Genomic DNA, 18,422 nt, shown 5'->3' with positions numbered 1-18,422 from the left:
TGCCCCCCTGCCGATGCAGGGGACACGGGTTCGTGCCCCGGTCCGGGAGGATCCCACATGGCGCGGAGCGGCTGGGCCCGTGAGCCATGGCCGCTGAGCCTGCGCGTCCGGAGCCTGTGCTCCGCAGCGGGAGAGGCCGCGGCGGTGAGAGGCCCGCGTACCGCAAAACAAACAAACAAAAAAAAATGGTGCCCACTGTCACGCAGAACACCTCATTGTGACCTGAGCATCTCCATGTGACCTGGGCACCTCCGTGCAACCCAACCATCTCCATGTGACCCCGAGCATCTCCACGTGACCCTGATCATCTTTGCTGCACCTCTGAACACCTCCAAATCTGAGCATCCCGCTAGCTGGAGCGTCCATGCTTTAACCCGGTGCGGGGCTGGAACACGAATGCATCTTCAACGCCTGTGCCACCTCTCACAGGCACAGTAGCCAGCACTGGCTGCACCTAGGTGCACTGCACTGGCCCCCGTACCACACAGTGTTTTCTGTGTCTAAAGGACCACCTGCTGTATTCTGGGATCAGCTCATGCCAATCTGTTGATGAAGGTACTTTTCTGGTGGCAGCAGGAAGACCAGCGTATAAGAAACAATAAATTGTAGTTTGGTGGAGTCAATATTTAAATGCGTACTGAGCGTGTTTAAAATGCCCACAGGCAGTAGTGAACACATTTCTAAAAATTCAAATAGTGAGTCTTTGCACAGAATGCGCTTCTCTCCCAGCAGACCCTTAATCACCTGTGGCTTCTGCACGCCCCTCCCAGCCTCTGTTTAAGGTTTTGAACATGCAGAACATATAACACACAGGACACCTCTCCCGAGATGCCCTCCAGCCCGTCAGCCCCACAGCTTCCGTGACCCCTGCAGTGAAGCCCCCAGCTGTCACTGTCGAGCGGAGAATAAGGAGTCCAACTGAGGGGCCAGGCGCCCAGGGTCAGCTCAGCACAGGGTGCAGGACGCCACAGGTCACACCTGGCAGATGCAGCTTTTCCAGAAAGCAGGGCCTCAGGTGGCCGGCGGCAGAAACAGGGGAAAGTGCGGGTCCCTACCGAGGTCTGAGCAGAGACGTGAGGCATGGGCTGGTGGCAGAAGGGCCAGCAGAGCCTGGGCAGTTTGGTCAAGGGAAAACTCAGGAGCAGAGTGGGAGCGGGCTGGGTCACCGGGAGCCCCACCTTGTCACCTCCCCTACACCCACCTTCCTCACGCCTTCCCTTTACTCCGGCCATGGTGACCCCCCAGGGACACCAAGGCCCAGCCAGGCAGTCACTGAGGACCTAGCTGCCCTGCCACACCGTGTGAGCTGCTCACATGGAAAACAGCCCCATGGCACACCCCACAGCTGGAGTCTGGCGGGCAGGGCGAGGCGGAAGCAGCGATCTGGGGAGCGGGCGGGTCTCCCCTGCCTGGTGCTCTGCATTCACATTCACACACCCAGGGTGCTTCCACGCGCCCCAGCGATCTTCCCGCAGGAGAGCGGAAGAGGAGGCCGTCCACGAGACGGCAAAGCTGCCGGCACACCTGCCCCCCTGCATTCCCACACACCCCCAGATCAGCAGCCATGGTGACGGGCACACAGCAGCGACAAGAGGCGCAGCCCCTGCCCCCATGGGGCACCGAGAGGTATCAAGACTGGCTTCCTAATCAGTGATCAGGGACGAGGGTGACAAGGCAGAGAGAAACTGGTCCAGAGGTCACCTAGAGAGGGCGTTGGTTCACACCGGCACCAGAAGAGCGGGGATGGGGGCAACAGGCTGAGAGGGTTCTGAGCTTGGGGAAGGGTACTTGCTGGGGTGGAGGCTGAGTACCACACCCCAGAGCACGTGGCCGCAGGACCACAGGGCGTCCTGGTACTGCCAAGTCCTCATCAGCCCCACGGCATCCCTGCTGGCACTACACACACAGGCCCTGAGTAGAGGCAGGACGGCCCGCTGCAGAGGGCGCGGCACACCCAGCAGACCCGCACACCGGGCCTCAGCATCCGGGCCCCCGAGGACCTTCCCACAGCCCACGCTGCCCTGGATGCCAGGGCCCTGCCAGGACCTCAATCCTGCACCTTTCCCACCCTTGGAAGGCTTGCCCTTCGAGCTCTCTTCCTTGTCTAGCTGAAACTCCACAGCCCAACAGGACAGCCCCCTGCCCCCTCATGCTCTGGAATCGAAGCCAGCTCCGTGCACAACCCTGTGCATGGGGTGCTCCTCCGGCCGCAAGGGAATCCTCGTCTGTCCCTCCTCCCCCGGGGACCTCCCTCTGCCCAGCCCAGCCGGTCCCACTGCCTGCGGGGGCCCCCCCTCCCCACTTCAGCTGGGACCCGCAACTTCCAACCATCACCCTCGGCAGCAAGCATCTGATTCTTTCTTTCCCCTGAAAATGCGATCCTTCTCTTAACCCCTCTTCCTCTCCCAGGCGTGCCCATTTTTCTCCCGTTTCCAGCAAAACTCCGGAAAAGGCCTCACCTCACCCCCGCCTGGGCCGCACCCCAGCCTGCCTTCCCTTCCACGGCTGCCCTGGGCGGTCTGTGACCAGGTCGGGGCCACCTTCACGTCCTGAGCCCAGGCTCAGGTCCCCTCTCCTCCCCGGCCCCTTCCCCAGCCTCCTCTGGGCCACGCCTCACACCTGGACCCCCCTCCACCACAAACTCCACCCCTCGTGGTGTCTCAGCCACACTCATGTTGGGAGCCCAGCCCTGTGCCAAAGACCCCAGATCGACACCTTCAGCTTGGACCAGCCAGCCGTGCCCCTCCCCAGCCCAACCTTGCACGGGACAGACCCTGGCAGGACCCCTGGTCACCCCCAGCACTCACCCCAGTAGCCTCTCCCAACTCAGCGGACCCGGGCCCCTGGAAGCCTCTCAGGCCTGGGCCCATTGCCCCCACCAGCAAATCCTCCCGGCTCCGTCTGCAACGGACGGGGCGCTGACATCCCGCTGCCCACGGCTGCCTGGCTGCCGAGCAACCTCCTAACCCGCTCGGTGCTTCTCCCAGCCCTGCAGGCTCCCCGCACGGTCCTCTGCTCTGAGCCCCTGACCTGCAGTCTTCCTGTGCCCAAAGCCCTCCGTGGCCCAGGCCAGAGGCCCCTACTTCCTGTCCTCCTCGTGTCCCCCTGGCCTCGCCTGCTTTTTTAGGGCCTCTGCCCTGCATCCCTGGGTGGGAACCCCTTTCCCACACAGCGCCTGGCTCACCCCCGACCTCCAGGGTCTCCACTCACATGGCACCTTCTCAAAATAGCTTACCTGACCCCTGTGTCTAAAAATGCACACACTCTCACCTGGGCTTTGAGTAATCTCCCACTCACCAGTTCTATTTCTTTCCTTCTATTGTTTTTAGCAGTTACCATCTTCCAACACGTTATATAACATTAACTCACTTGTCACCTTCCCTGCCTGCTGTCTGCCCCTCGAGGGGCCTCAGTCTGTCGGGTCCACGACTGATCCGGGAGCCTGGAATAGAGCCTCTCATATCATGCCAGGTGCCTGGTATTTCTTGAATGAATAACTGAGGACACAGGGGTGGTGAGGGGGCTGGGCCCCGTCACATTGCTGGAAAGGGACGGAGGGAGGACTCACATGCAGACACCTGCGCTGCCACCTGCACTGCCCAACCTCTCTCCAGGCTGTCTCGGACGAGACCAGATAAGACTGTGTCCCAACTCTCATATGCATCGTCAGATGGGCAGTGGGGAAGGACCCCAGCTTTTCCACGATCAAGAGAGGCACATAAGAGGCAAGGCATCAGGCTTCCCTGGTGGCGCAGTGGTTACAAATCCGCCTGCCAATGCAGGGGACACGGGTTCAAGCCCTGGTCCGAGAAGATCCCACATACCGTGTAGCAACTAAGCCCGCGCGCCACAGCTCCTCAGCCTGCACTCTAGAGCCCGCGAGCCACAACTACTGAGCCCACATGCCACAACTACTGAAGCCCACGCACCTAGAGCCCATGCTCCGCAACAAGAGAAGCCACTGCAATGAGAAGCGCGCACACCGCAACAAAGAGTAGCCCCGCTCACCACAGCTAGAGAAAGCCCGCGTGCAGCGGCAAAGACCCAACACAGGCAAAGATAAAAACAAATAAACAAATAAATTTATTTAAAAAAATGGATCAAAGATCTAAATATAAGAGCTAGACTGGGGAAAAAAATTTAAAAAAAAAAAAAAAAAAAGAGGCAAGGCACCAAAGTGTCCTAGTGTCTGAAAGTGACGTGGCTTCTGGGGCAGGCTGAGCTGGTGGGAGCTGCTGGGACACAGCCCACAGACACATGCACACATGGACCAGATCACGCAGCCCAGGGAACTGCACTGGAGGGTGCAGGGCAGGCCTGGCAGGAGCATCCCCCTCCCAAGCCCTTGCCCTGCAGGCCCCGTGACCTGGGCAGACGGCCAGCAGAGGAAGCATTGCTGGGAAAAGGATGAGATCACCTGGCGACAGGTGTGCACGGCCACGGCAGCTCATCAGCCTCTGCCCGTGGGGCAGGCAGCCAACCCCACCCCACAGTGGGCACTGGGGGTCCCCCGGCCCCTTGGGAAGGCCAGTGTAGAGCAGGGAGAAGCTGGCGCCGCGCAGTGGGTGGGCGCCTGGGGTCATCAGTCAACATGAACTGTCCAGATGGTCCCCTGTGGCGGGCAGGGCTCTCCTATCCCGGCCACTTCAGGTCCCAGAGGGCCAGGCGAGCCTTGCTGGGGCTGGGAGGAGATGAGCTCTGAGGCTGGATTGAGAACAAACAGGCCTGATCTGGCACGTGGAATGGAGGTCTTTTCTGAGTCCACAGTGACCACAAAGCTACAGACCTAGCCAGGAGGTTAAGACCACCACCTGGAGGGCACAGGGGGGAGGGGGGCTAGACCTTCTGTCTGTGTCCTCTCATCCGAGTGGCCCCGCTGGGGACTTTCGGGGCACCCACTCTGTCGGTGGGTCAGACGTGTGTTCAGAATCAGTGATTCAGTGACTGCAGGAAACCACGACGAAGCGCATCTTTCTCTTAACCGCGACGTATGGATGGTACTCGCAGCACTTCCCAATATTTTGCCACTCTTGTGACACAGGGCAAAGACCTGGAGGGAGAAATCCTCATCAAGCGTTTACATCCCTGCAGTTGGCCTGCACTCAGGAAGGCACACAACTGCTCTCCAGCCGGAGGGCCCTCGCCCGCTGCCCCCCAAACCCCACACGCCCTGCAGATGTAATCACATGCCCAGGTCTTGGCTAGTTTCTCAGGCAGGGCTGGGAGCCCTCGTCCAGTGAGCATCTCCTGCGCATCAGGAGCTCTAAACACCGCCGGCACTTTGCCGTCCCACGTCCCTGCTCCCTCCCTGGCATGCCACCCTAGAGCTCGTTCAAGACCCTCACCTTCCACTCTGGCCCCCAGGCCCCGCCGCACTGCCCTCAGCTCTCCCCCTGTCGCTCAGCACGAGGCCACGGCAGCTTCGGTTCCTGCACAACCAACAGGGCTCACTGCCCCCCACCCCTTTACACGCACCTGAACATCGCATCATTATGAATTTTTTTTTTTTTTTTTTTTTTTGGGGGTACGGGGGCCTCTCACTGTTGTGGCCTCTCCCGCCGAGGAGCGCAGGCTCCGGACGCGCAGGCTCAGCGGCCATGGCTCACGGGCCCAGCCGCTCCACGGCATGTGGGATCTTCCCGGGCCGGGGCACGAACCCGTGTCCCCTGCATCGGCAGTGGGACTCTCAACCACTGCGCCACCAGGGAAGCCCCATCATTGTGAATTTTACATGAGAGGCTGTGAGATCAGTAACTTAACCAAGGAGAACCCATTGTTCAGGACTCTAGGGGCTATGGGAGGAGGGCGGGCCTACCTTTACTAGGAGGCAGAAGGTAAACCGCCGGGAGGCCACACGAGCAAGGACTGCTACAAACTGAAGAAAAGGTGGCACCATGCAGGCCCCAAGCAGGCCCTGGGCAGGTGGGTGAGCCCGGAAATGAGGTCTGCCATTTATGGGGAGGACACAGGCACAGAGAGGTTACATCTCCCCGAGGTCCCAAGGCCAGGACGTCCCAAACACAGACACGTAACTCCAGGGCCCGCCAGGCCACGGTCACATCTCTGGATCCAGGCCTTGGGTGGATGGGCTTTGGGGGCCCTGCACGGGTGGTGGCAGTCATGGGCTTCAGGGCTGCCGGGCTTGTGGCTGGTCGGGGGATGGCCGGGGCCTCACCCGCCCCTCGTCCTCCACACAAGGCCCAGGGCAGGTGGGGACGAGTGCCCAGTGGGAAGTGTGGAAGGGGCAGCAGGGCAGGGGCAGCAGGACACTCTCAGGGCAGCGGGGTTTCAGGACAAGGACCCCATCACAGGTGCCAGGGAGTCAGGGAGTGGCTGCAACACGGGCAGAACGTGAGCAGACTGTTGCGACGGCAGCAGAGACCCTGGGCACTGGCTGGACACAGGGATCCGGAAGGGCCAGCCCTGGAGGAGGGGGCGGGGCCACTGGAGCCATGAGAGCCTGCGTGAGGGGACCTTCAGAAAGGCCTGCATGGGAGGATGTGAAAGGTGGACCCCAGCCCTTGAAATTAAAACTATAGTTGAGAAGATCAGAAACCTCCCTTTTGGGATTTTCTCATCATCTTAGCTTCCTTCCTGCCATCTTTGGGGTTAGATTACAAACAGGAATGGTGAGTCCCTGGGGGGCATAAAAGAGCCTGTGTGTGTGTGTGTGTGTGTGTGTGTGTGTGTGTGTGTGTGTGTGTCAAGGTGACTGACCAGTCAGTCTGTCCTCATCTGCCAGGGTCCTGGGTCTCACACACACACACACACACACACACACACACACACCACACACTCACACACACACCCCTGCCATGTGTGTGGTCAGCACCCCTCCCAAGTACAATGGCTAGGCCAAGGGCTGCTCATCTGCCCAGCAGAAAGACGATCCGCCCCCCACCACCCACCGCTAGCCACTGCATCCCTCACTGGGCTCAGCTGGAGCCCACTTGGGGGGAAGCAGCTGTTCTCCCTCTCCCCCGCAGAGCTCACCTCCCCCGTGGCTAGGAAACCTGAGCGGCATCCTCACAAAGCCCATACTCCACTGCACTCCACTTCAGACCACCTGTGGGCCCTGCATCCCGCAGGAAAACCACACGTTCTCCGCACCCCTGCAGTGAGCTGGGAGCTGCCCCCTACTCCAGCAGCACTCATCAAAGGGATTTCTTTTTTATTTATTTAACATCTTTATCAGAGTATAATTGCTTTACAATGGTGTGTTAGTTTCTGCTGTATAGCAAAGTGAATCAGCTATACGTATACATATATCCCCATATCTCTTCCCTCTTGCGTCTCCCTCCCTCCCACCCTCCCTATCACACCCCACACACACACACACACACCACACACTCACACCCACACCCCTGCCATGTGTGTGGTCAGCACCCCTCCCAAGTACAATGGCTAGGCCAAGGGCTGCTCATCTGCCCAGCAGAAAGACGATCCCCCGCCCCCCACCCACCGCTAGCCACTGCATCCCTCACTGGGCTCAGCTGGAGCCCACTTGGGGGGAAGCAGCTGTTCTCCCTCTCCCCCGCAGAGCTCACCTCCCCCGTGGCTAGGAAACCTGAGCGGCATCCTCACAAAGCCCATACTCCACTGCACTCCACTTCAGACCACCTGTGGGCCCTGCATCCCGCAGGAAAACCACACGTTCTCCGCACCCCTGCAGTGAGCTGGGAGCTGCCCCCTACTCCAGCAGCACTCATCAAAGGGATTTCTTTTTTATTTATTTAACATCTTTATCAGAGTATAATTGCTTTACAATGGTGTGTTAGTTTCTGCTGTATAGCAAAGTGAATCAGCTATACGTATACATATATCCCCATATCTCTTCCCTCTTGCGTCTCCCTCCCTCCCACCCTCCCTATCACACCCCTCTAGGTGGTCACAGAGCACCGAGCTGATCTCCCTATCCTTATGCTATGCGGCTGCTTCCCACTAGCTATCTATTTTACATTTGTTAGTGTATATATGTCCATGCCACTCTCTCGCTTTGTCACAGCTCACCCTTCCCCCTCCCCATATCCTCAAGTCCATTCTCTAGTAGGTCTGTGTCTTTATTCCTGTCTTACCCCTAGGTTCTTCATGACATTTCTTTTTCTTAAATTCCATATATATGTGTTAGCATACGGTATTTGTCTTTCTCTTTCTGACTTACTTCACTCTGTATGGACAGACTCCATCCACCTCATTACAAATAGCTCAATTTCGTTTCTTTTTATGGCTAATAGTCCATTGTATATATGTGCCACATCTTCCTTATCCATTCATCCGATCAAAGGGATTTCTTAAAATGGGATCACTCGGGGGAAGGGACGCTTCAGGGAGACTGGGGGAGGGCATCTGCCAACCACCTGGAGCCCACACCTGGAGCCCCCCTGATGTGAACCATTAGGACCAGGTGTCCCCCCCCAACCCCGACACCTTGCCAGATGGGAGCTTCCTCACACACCCAACGCATCTACTGATCCAAACCGGCCACCCCCGGGGTTTCCCCAGGGTTCAGGAGTTTTCCTTTCCCCACGAAGGTCTCTTGGACTTCCCTGGCGGTCCAGTGGTTGGTTAAGACTCCCCACTTCCACTGCAGGGGGCACGGGTTCAACCCCTGGTCGGGGAACTAAGATCCCACGTGCCTCGTGACGTAGCAAAAAAAAAAAAAAAAAAAAAAAAAAGTCCTCCCATGAAGCTCTCTGAACTCGCGGCCTGGCCGGAGGTACCCTGAAGATGGTGACCACATGGTTTAGCACCTGCTGTGCAGAAACCACAAGAGAGACAGGCCGGGGGTCACCGTGAGCTTCTCAGAGATGCAGGTGACCACAGGCTGAGGGATGGAGAGTCAGGGGAGGAGGCATTGGGAGGCATCACCCGCCACTCCTACAGCAGTGATCCCATCTTGGGCCCAGTCCAGCCCGGCTGCACTCCTGGCGAGCCCATGGGGCACTGACATCACTCACTGCTCAGCACAGGCAGGAAACAGCGGCAGATCACCCCTTGGGTTCTCCGGGAAGGCCCCAAGACAACACCTGGGCCAGGGGAGTTAGCAGCCAGTCCAGGCAGAACTGCCCAGCCCAGGGGAGCCCACGGCTTCTTGCCACGGACGGCAGTCGGCAGCAGTGAAACTGTGCCCGGGCACCTCTAAGGCCCACGTGAGAAACTGCCACTTACCCCGGGAAAGACTTGTGCCACGTCTCGGTGCCCCTCAGAGGACCTCCTCCCAGATGGGGATGTCCAAGGGGCTCCCACTCCAGGGGAACCCTCCAGCACTGGACACTAGCCAAATGGACGTCTCTTTGGCGTGGTGAGACAGCAATCCAGAAGAAAGCCCCTCTTCCGGATCCCGACCACTGGCTTCTGGGCTCCGAGGCCGGGCCGGGGCTGGCACGCAAGTGACCAGCAGGACCACACCCGGCCTGGGGCTGCTTTCCCAGGGGACGATGGCACCAGGACCACTGCGGCTCTCACGGCCCCAGCCAAGGGGCTGCTCACGGCCTGGTCCCCACGTGGACCCAGGAGCGTGGTCTGCACTGCACCTCTTCCCTAAGGGAGACCCCACGCTGGCACCAATTCCACAGGGCCCAGGCGGGTGGGGCATAATCCCAAGAGTCCCCCAGCACAGTGACCACGCCCAGTGTAGACACAGGGCCCAGCCTCGCCCCTGGGACCCTTGCCCCCCAAACTCCCCATCTCATAAGGGGCCATCTCAGAACGGGGGGCTGAGCTGAGAGACAGAGCCAAGCACCCCGTTGGTGCTGAAGCACGTGTGGGCTGAGTTTCAGACATTCACACCCCCGACCCTCTGTCCCCCAGTGGAATTCCGCTGCACTGGGCTTCCCGCAAAGGCTCCTCTGCAGGGCGCTTGGTCAGCCCCAAGTACGTAAAGACAGAAGAAGCCAAACAGGGAAAGCACAAAGCGCCTGCGTCAGACCTGGACCACCCAGAGGGCCCTGCCCCATCCCCAAAGGGCCTCAGGAAGGAAGGGCAGACACTTTAGATTTACAAGCTGGGCAGTTAAACGAGAAAAGAAGCCACCTGACGTGTGCCCCTGGTGTCCTCAGAGGGACCCTTCATAAGGGAGAATAACACACACACACCACAAAGAAAAAAACAAAAATTTTAAAAGGTTCATGGCAGTTTGGGAAAAAGTTCAAATATCTGCAGCAGATCATCCCCCCGTCACTGCACCCACACCCCGGGTCGCTGCTCTCACACTCGCGTGGTCTCCAGGACAACGTCCCACCTCCACGGCAGGCCTGAGACCCGAGGAGCCCCGTGCTCTGCCCACTTTCCCAGGCCGGCCGCTCACCTGTCCCCCTTCCCCCATCCACGTACAGAGCGTGTCGCACCCCAAATGCCCCCGCGGCCCATGCAGCGCGCAGCTCTGGGGAGCCCACACTCTCCCCTCGGCACTTCTCCCGCTCACTGATGCCTCTGCCCGCAAGGGTTCCCCTCCTTTCGCTCGGCGGCCTCCTGACCCCCCAATCCTGAGGCACCCCAAGATCACGCCTATTCAGCATTCAAACTCCTCCAATGAACTTGATCCATTTTCAATCTGCCGCCGCCCAGACTGTCCCCAGCACGGGACCCGCAGAGAAGCCAGGTGTGTGGACTCGAGGGTGCGGCTCCAAGGACGTCCTCCTCAGTCACAGAGGGCAGTGCGGTCACAAGACAAGGAGGGAGCTGCTGTCCAACGCACCCACTCCCCGCTCCACCACCCCTGACTCCCCACATGCCCCCCACCCCACCCTGCAGAGCCGCTGTGCGCCAGGCCCTAAGACACCTGGGTCCCCCTCAGCTCCTTTCCAAGGGTGCTCACAGGGGGACCCATTCATTCCCACCTCTGCTCATTCACCGCAAGCCAGGTGGTGCTCCTGTCGTCTTTTCAAGCATAGCTGGCTTTTCAACATCGCTCACAGGTGTGTTGTCAAATTAATGTTGTTGCTTCTTGGCTCTGTTTTCCAATTAATAGAAGTATTTTAGGGCTACCATCTTTCGAAAGAAGGGCAGAATGTTGGTAACTGTTGGAGCTGAGGGCTTCTACCCAAGAAATCACCACGCTGGGCCCTCTACTCTTGTGTATGATTGAAGTTTCAGTAATAAAAATAAAATAAAAACAAGTTATTTTTTAAAAGATTCTGAGCTCCTGCCATTGGGTTTCTAAGCCCCAAGGCTGAGGCCCGCTGGGCTGTGGGCACCACACCTAGGCAGGGGCAGGGGACCCAGGCGCAGTGCTATGTAACCCTCGGCATCTTCATCAAGGGCACCTCCTGGTGTTGGGGTCCCGGCTCACCCCACCTGCTGGTGCACGAGTGAGCTGGGCCACAGGACCGTGTGCCTCCAAGTCCCACCCACCCGTCCACAGCACCTGCAGTATTTCAGCGCCTCCGTTCACCTTTACACACCTGGACACCAACCCTATCCACAAAGAGGATCTCACCCCACTGCCCATTTCTGACCCTTGAACAAACTGGACTTCAGACAATGGTCCCACTGCACAGGGTGCTCCAGGGACACAGTGAGTACCCAGGAACCACTTGTGATTCCTGCAGGTAAGGATCTGCTTTAAAATAAAGCATCAGGGGCTTCCCTAGTGGCACAGTGGTTAAGAATCCGCCTGCCAATGCGGGGGACACAGGTTCGAGCCCTGGGCCGGGAAGATCCAACATGCCGCGGAGCAACTAAGCCCATGCGCCACAACTACTGAGCCTGTGCTCTAGAGCCCGCGAGCCACAGCTACTGAGCCCGTGCGCCTAGAGCCCGCGCTCTGCAACAAGAGAAGCCACCGCAATGAGAAGCCTGCACACCTCAACGAAGAGTAGCCCCGCTCGCCGCAACTAGAGAAAGCCTGTGCGCAGCAAAGAAGACCCAGCGCAGCCAAAAATAAATTTAAAAATTAAATAAATTTTTAAAAAAAAAAAAAAAAAAAAGCATCAGAGATATTTCCAAATCCTTAGGCTAAACCAGTGATTCCCCAGATGTGCTCACTGAGCTTCTCATCCACGCAGCAGGGCACATGGGTTTGGGAAAGCAGCCATCTTGCAAAACAAGTTCAAACAGCACACATTTCAGATCCCTTCGGCCAAGGTTGATTCAGGAGGCAATGCCTTCTCTTAACAAGAGAGTGTTTCTCTCATAAGGAAACTAGGCAAAGGCACTAAGAAAAATGCACTAACGATTTCACAGAAGGTCATCACTCCAGCACAAGGCTCCCCCTCCCACCAATGCCCACGACCAAGTTCTCCCAGCAGCAGTGGGCAGAGTGTCCCAGAGCAGACGCCTCCCTCAGATGCTCACATGCAGGACAAGACTGCCAGTGCAGATGTGGGAAGCACCCTTGGAAGAACGCAGTCTCACACGGGCTCATCAGGCAGCTGCTGAGAAGGGCACTAGGGGGACAGTGCATGGGACAAGAGGCCACACAGGAGGGCCGGCCGGAGGGCCAGGGTCCCAGACACGGCCCAGGTTCGAGAGGGCAGGCCCTGCTGTGGTCGGTCATTCTCCTTGTCCAGAGTGTGGCATCTGACATCCCCCAACCTGGGCACATGGTGCCTTGGGCCCCATACGAGCCACTGCATGAACAACAAGACCCATCCATCCATCAGAGTCAGCTGTGCTCCCGGGAAGCCAGGGTCTACGTCAGCAAAGGAAAAGCTGGACCCTGATATAGTTACTGTACTTCAGAATCAAACTAGAAAGCCGCCTTCAGATTGGGAATGTGCCCACAGGGAGGGCTTCCCCCTCTGCAGGGTGTGGACAGCAGGAGGGAGTACCCAGCATGTCCAGTGACCCTGACGCACCACGGATGGGAGTCCCGTCCCCAGGGCCCCTCTCCTGGGCATCCTGTCCCCCTGCACCCAGATCCCTCACCTGGACATCCCCTCCACCTACCTGCACGAGGGGCCCCCCACCTGGGATCCCTCATAAGCACCCTGGCTCTGGGCCTGCAGCAGCCCCACTGCCCACAGGATCCCCACAGGCTGCGACTGCCTGGCCAGGCCCCCTTCCAAGCTGCACTGCCCACTTCGGCAAGTGCCCCCAGCTCCAGACCTAGACACAAAACGGCCCTGCTTGCTGTCCCTGTGCCCAGGCTGTGGGCCCTCAGATCACAGACCCTGTACCAAGCCTGACATAAGGCAGGTGCTGGATTCTGAAAGAAGAGTGGGTGGCCTCAAACCCAGACACCCAGACTCTGCAGGTCTGGGGTGGGACTCAGGGCTCTGGATGCCACCAACACATGCACACCCACGTGAACACACTCACATCCCTGCACACCAGGATGCACGCACGTGTGTGCACACGGGCACCTACGTGTGCACACACATGCACGTACATTACACGTGTGCACTCATGCGCGCACGCACGTCCACAACACGAGCAGGCGTGCACAGAGGCCCCGCCCCCAGAGCTGCAGGCATGCTCTGCACAGCCCCGCCCAGAGAACCCTGGCAGCTCGGTATCAAGGCAGATCCCACCACTCTCCAATCCAAGAAGACAGGGTCCAGGAGGGAAGGGGACAGAGCAGGATCCAGGGGGCACGAAGACCGGAGGGCTGCAGACGCGGCAGTGAGGGACAGCCTGCAGTGGGTGGGGACGCCACGTCAGCCCCACGCCACGCCCCGCACGTGGACGCGAGCCCGAGGAAGCCCAGCGTGCCCTGCCTGGACTGACGCAAAGCAGACAGAGGGTAGAGGGACACAGCCGGTGGGGGTCCTGGCCCTTGTCACTCGTCCCACACACACGGCCCCCTCACCCCACCTGGGCAGAGTCTGGGGCCTGGTCTCATTTCATGCGCTGGTGGTGGATTTGGAGGGCCCCAGGCCCCATTTCCCTCAGGGGAGACACGTCCACCCGGAAAACAGTAAAAATAATCAGAGTGTGTTGCATCAACGTGTGTGAGCGCACCTGTGAGTGTGCATGTGGGTGTGTTCCTGTGTGAGCGTGCAAGGGTGTGTGTTTATGTGTGCATGCATGTACACACGTGTGAGAGCACGTGCGTACAAGTGGGAATGTGCGTGAGCGTGAGTGTGCTTGTACGTACATTTGTGTGGGTGTGAGTGTGCACTAGAGTGTGTTTGTATATGTGCATGCACATGCATATGAGAGAGACGACAGACCACATGTGACTCACATCCTCAAACATGGTGGAACCCAGCACTTTAGGGGCGGGAAAGTCTTTTCTGCCTGCCTGGCTCAGCCCCTCGGTGCAAACTAAGATGCCTGCAGTCCGGGAACAGGGTCTCACCTGGAGGTGCAGGGGCGGGGTGGTGGCCCAGGCCTCCTGGCTGCCATTCGGCCCTTCCTGCCCCACCGCCAGCCCCTGCCCAGCCTGGCACGTGGACGAGCGAAGCCCTGGCCCTGGGGAGGCCTTAGCACAGACACAGCCCTCTGGCTGCCGCTGCTGGGCTGTGCTGTGCTACGGGAGGGCTCCCAACAGCACACCGGCCGGAAGCGATGGAAACACCCAAAGGGCACAGTCTGGACAGACGGCCTGCCACCGGCATCCTGCGTGTCTCTTTCAGCGTTTGACCGAGACTAGGCACAGGGTCACCGAGGTAGGGAAAACTCGTAGGTCACAGGCTACGCTCAATTTGTGATGACAAGAGGATACTCCCACTTCAGTGAGTGCCGGCCCACGCTGCAGGGAAGCCACGGTCCCAGAGGGCCACCTGCACCTACACAACCACGGGCATGACCTCAGAGGAAGCTGAGGCACAGGGTAAGTCCCCTGCCCACCGCACCACAGCTCGGAGCAGAGCCCCCGCGGTGCTGGGAATTCCGACCCACCCCATCTGAGTCAGGAAATGATCTGAGGACATTTCTGGGCTCCAAGGCTGCAGGAACGCAGAGCCAGCAGGAGACCCGTCAACCCAGGGGCTGGGCCCTGACCCTCTGGACCTCACAGATGTGAGGGGAGAAGGGCATCACCCCAGAATCACTGTGAGCCCATGGAAAGGGCAGCGCGTGGGGACGTTTCCCCACAGGACCCGCTTGAGGGAGACCTCCAAATATTCCTTGTGGCCCGAGCCCCAGGGCCTCCCCGCACCTGCCCTTTCTTCCACACCCTCCTCCCTGGCCCCGTGATGACCAGCTCAGTCCCTCAGGCAGCCACCTGCAGCCCCTTGGTCTCATCTGTCCAGGACCTTGGCTGGAGCGCACCGTCCTCAGGAGGCCACCCTGAGCCCCCTGTCTGCCTTGTCCCCTTCACACGCCTCCAAAGGTCACACACACTCCCCCAGCACACACTGCAGTTCCAGTGGAGGGCAGGTGGTCTGGTCCCCTAGCTCGGGGCCTGGCACCCAAACGTGGATCACAGAACTGTCCAGAGAAGGTGCCCCCGCCCGAGCAGCTGCAGAGGCTTCACAGCCATGTCTGCTTCGCCTGGTCCCCGGCCCTGCCACCAGGTCCACCGGGGGGCCAGACTCCAGCACATGGACAGTCTGGGGGTCCTGCGGCCACAGAGGAAAGCCTGGGGCCCACAGGACCGCCCAGAGGGGGAACAGGTGGGAACCCTCGCCCGACGCCAGGGCGGTTCCCCCTCATCCAGGCCCCACTTCCCCAGTTCCTGCTGCCCTGGTGTAGGCGGCTCTAGGTGCTTCCTACAGTTAGAGCAGGCTGCCCTGGGGGGAGGATGACACAGCTGTGATGGAAACAGACCAGGTTTAGGGAGGGGACCGCCCATCAGACAAGGGGGTTGGGGAATCAGGTGTTCCCTGTGGGATGCCCACTGGACATGAACCTGGAGGCCTGGAGGAGCCACTGGACACTGCCCAAGCCCAGGGAGCAGCCCGGCTGTAATATGCAGGGGGTGGGAAGCCAGGCAGTAAGACCGGGAGCTGTGGGGCTGAGCCCTGCCCAGTGACCGGAGCCAAGGCAGGTGAGCCAGCGGGTGATGGGATCCAGCCAGGTCAGGGGAGGGAGAGGGAGGTACCAGTAGGGGGCAGTCAGGAGGCTGGGGGGTTACGTGCAGCAGGAGAGGGGCCCCACCTAGGAAAGAGCCCAGCCAGAGGAGAAGGGGCCCGGCTGGGGTGAGGGGCCGGCTGTGCGGCACGGCTGCAGAGGCGGGCTGGTCAGGAGAGGGTCCAGGGAGGCGGTGTGAGGGGAGATGCAGAGGACCAGAGGGGAGGAAGGCCAGCCAGTGGAGCAGGGGGCCATGCGGGGGGGGGAGGGCCCCGCCTGAGGAGGCGCTGGGCTGAGGGAGGGGCACAGGTCTGGAAGGAGGAGTGGGAGACACATAGGGGCGGGAGGCATGGGCTGCCCAAGCCCGTGTGGCGGCCACACATGGTGATTCTGAAAGCGGTCACGTGGCTCTACCTGCCAGCACTCACATTCTCCTCAAGGGCTCAGACCAAACTGGAGGGTCAGGGGGAAATCTGGCCAGCTCCCTCCTCCCCAGGACCTCCCCAGGAGAGCAGCGATTTGTTACCCTTTCTGTGGTTCAGGCACTAAGCACATTTCCTTCACGTGGATAGGCAACCAGACTGCACTGCAAGTTGCACACTGCAGTGGACCCTCGCTCCCCTGCCTCTGAAAAGAGACAGCAATCCTGACCCACCTGCCCAAAAAGCGGGCATCCGGGAGGGAGCCCTGAGGAGAGAGTCAGCACAGGGTGGAAGCTGGGGCTCTGCGCCCTGCACCCATCACAGGCAAGGCGCCTGAGGGCCAGGGCAGGCACCCTGAGCCAGCAACCCTTCCCAGAGACACCCCTCCTGCCCCACCATCACTCCCCGGCAATGACCTTCACAAGCACTCCCCTGACTCTACTTTCCCGCCACTCCCCAGCCAGCCTGTCCCTGAGCACAGTCACCTCCTCCCGAGCCTCGCCCCTCAAGGCTCCTGTCAGTCAGCAAGGGACAGATCTGGCATCTCCCCCTCCCCTCCTCCGCCACCCTCGGAGCCCCAGGACCCCAGGCTGCTGTGCTCACCCCCCAACCCCATGCCCCCCAGCCTGCCCACCGCTGCTGGTTCTGCGCAGGCCTCAGGTGTTCTTGAACGATGCCTTCAGTTCTGACAGATTGCCCAGTTAAATAAAAGTGACTGACTGTGTTTAGGTACAACCGGGGGGCCCTGAAAGCAAGGGGCTGGGAGAGGGAGGGGACCCAGTCCGGTCCACATTTATGGGGCTCATCCTTGGTGCTGGGCCAGGTGGGGATAAGGCCATTTCCCCCAAACTCTCTCTGCTCTAGCGGAAAGCAGCAGGCACACCCTCTCGGGGAAGGGTGGAGCCCCCCAGATTTCAGCAGTGCAGTCACATGGCCGGCTTTCTGCATGTCCACCTCTGCCTCCCAGCAACTGGGCTGGCCCCAGCTCTACAGAGCCCAAAAGCACATGGCTGCGTCCCCAGATTCCCACACACCAGGGCAGCACAGGATTGCTGCAAGAAAGCCCTAGAGCCTCCCCGCGGAGGGCCTGAGGCTCTGGGAGCCCACTCTTGAACCCCGGTCTCAGTCCCCAGAGCACGCCTTCTCCAGCGAGCATATGACACGCTGCATATATGCAGCAAAGGCGGCACCCCTGCACAGACCGCCTCATTCATCCAGTCCTTCTACTGCCTCTTTTTGGCCTCTACCCTGTGTCCTGCAGGGCTTCTGCCTGCCCCAAATTTCATGCTGCGGGAGCAGCGCTGTCAGCAGGTGAGTGTACTGCAAGATGGCAGGGAGGCGGTGACGCGTGATTAGCAGCGGACGTGCTTCGAAAACGTGGGTGCCGTCTCCTTCACTGGCCTCAAATACCAAGTTGCAGAGCTCACCAAGGACAGATTCCACAGACTCCCAGAATTTTCTAATTGGAAGGGAGAATCCCTGTGGCACCATACAGTCGGATCACCGCATATTTCTCTGCATCCATCCCCATCTATCTGTCAATATCACCACCACCTGTACAGACTCATGGGCTTGAATACGAACATTCTAAAGAAGCCAAAACGATTCAGAAGGGGCCCGAGATTTCGAGGATGTGCTTTTCCAGTATGAACTTTCACCACAGCCCTACAGGGGAGCTGCAATGCCCTTTAGACAGGTGGGGAAACTGAGGCTCAGAAAAGGAAGGGTCTGCACTGCCCAGGGAATCACAGCCAGTAGCAGTGAAGCCCAGATGTCTGCTCCCTACGACTCCCACGCCCCCAGGATGGTCTCCCTTCCTCCCTAGAATATGGGAGCTCCTCTTATCCTGGGGGAGGGGCAGAGTTCTGAGTGCCCAGGCACCTTTACAGACTCCCCTCTCCCGCACCCCTCCCCCCTCTCTGTTTTAATCTTTTAATTCTCTAAAAGTAATGACTACAGGCTACATAAAGCATTGGTTATTAAAAAAGAAGACAATAGCATTGCCTGTCACTGAAGCAGGTGACTGAAGCCCTGGGTGCAACCAGAACTGAGCCAGGCCCCAGCCCAGGCCTGTCCAGGCCCCCTCCCCACCTGCAGCTGAAC

General features: G+C 59.5%; 1 protein-coding gene across 1 annotated transcript in view; it reads right to left on the bottom strand.

Moving 5' to 3' along the window:
- Positions 1-18,422, bottom strand: part of ADCY1 (adenylate cyclase 1) — a 127,194-nt gene that overhangs the window by 106,525 nt on the left and 2,247 nt on the right. The window lies entirely within an intron of this gene.

This window comes from Lipotes vexillifer, unplaced genomic scaffold, assembly GCF_000442215.2.
Source record: "Lipotes vexillifer unplaced genomic scaffold, Lipotes_vexillifer_v1.1 scaffold1359, whole genome shotgun sequence".
Lineage (NCBI taxonomy): Eukaryota > Metazoa > Chordata > Mammalia > Artiodactyla > Lipotidae > Lipotes > Lipotes vexillifer.
Note: the sequence above shows the minus strand (reverse complement) of the source record. Positions and strands in the feature narration are given on the sequence as shown.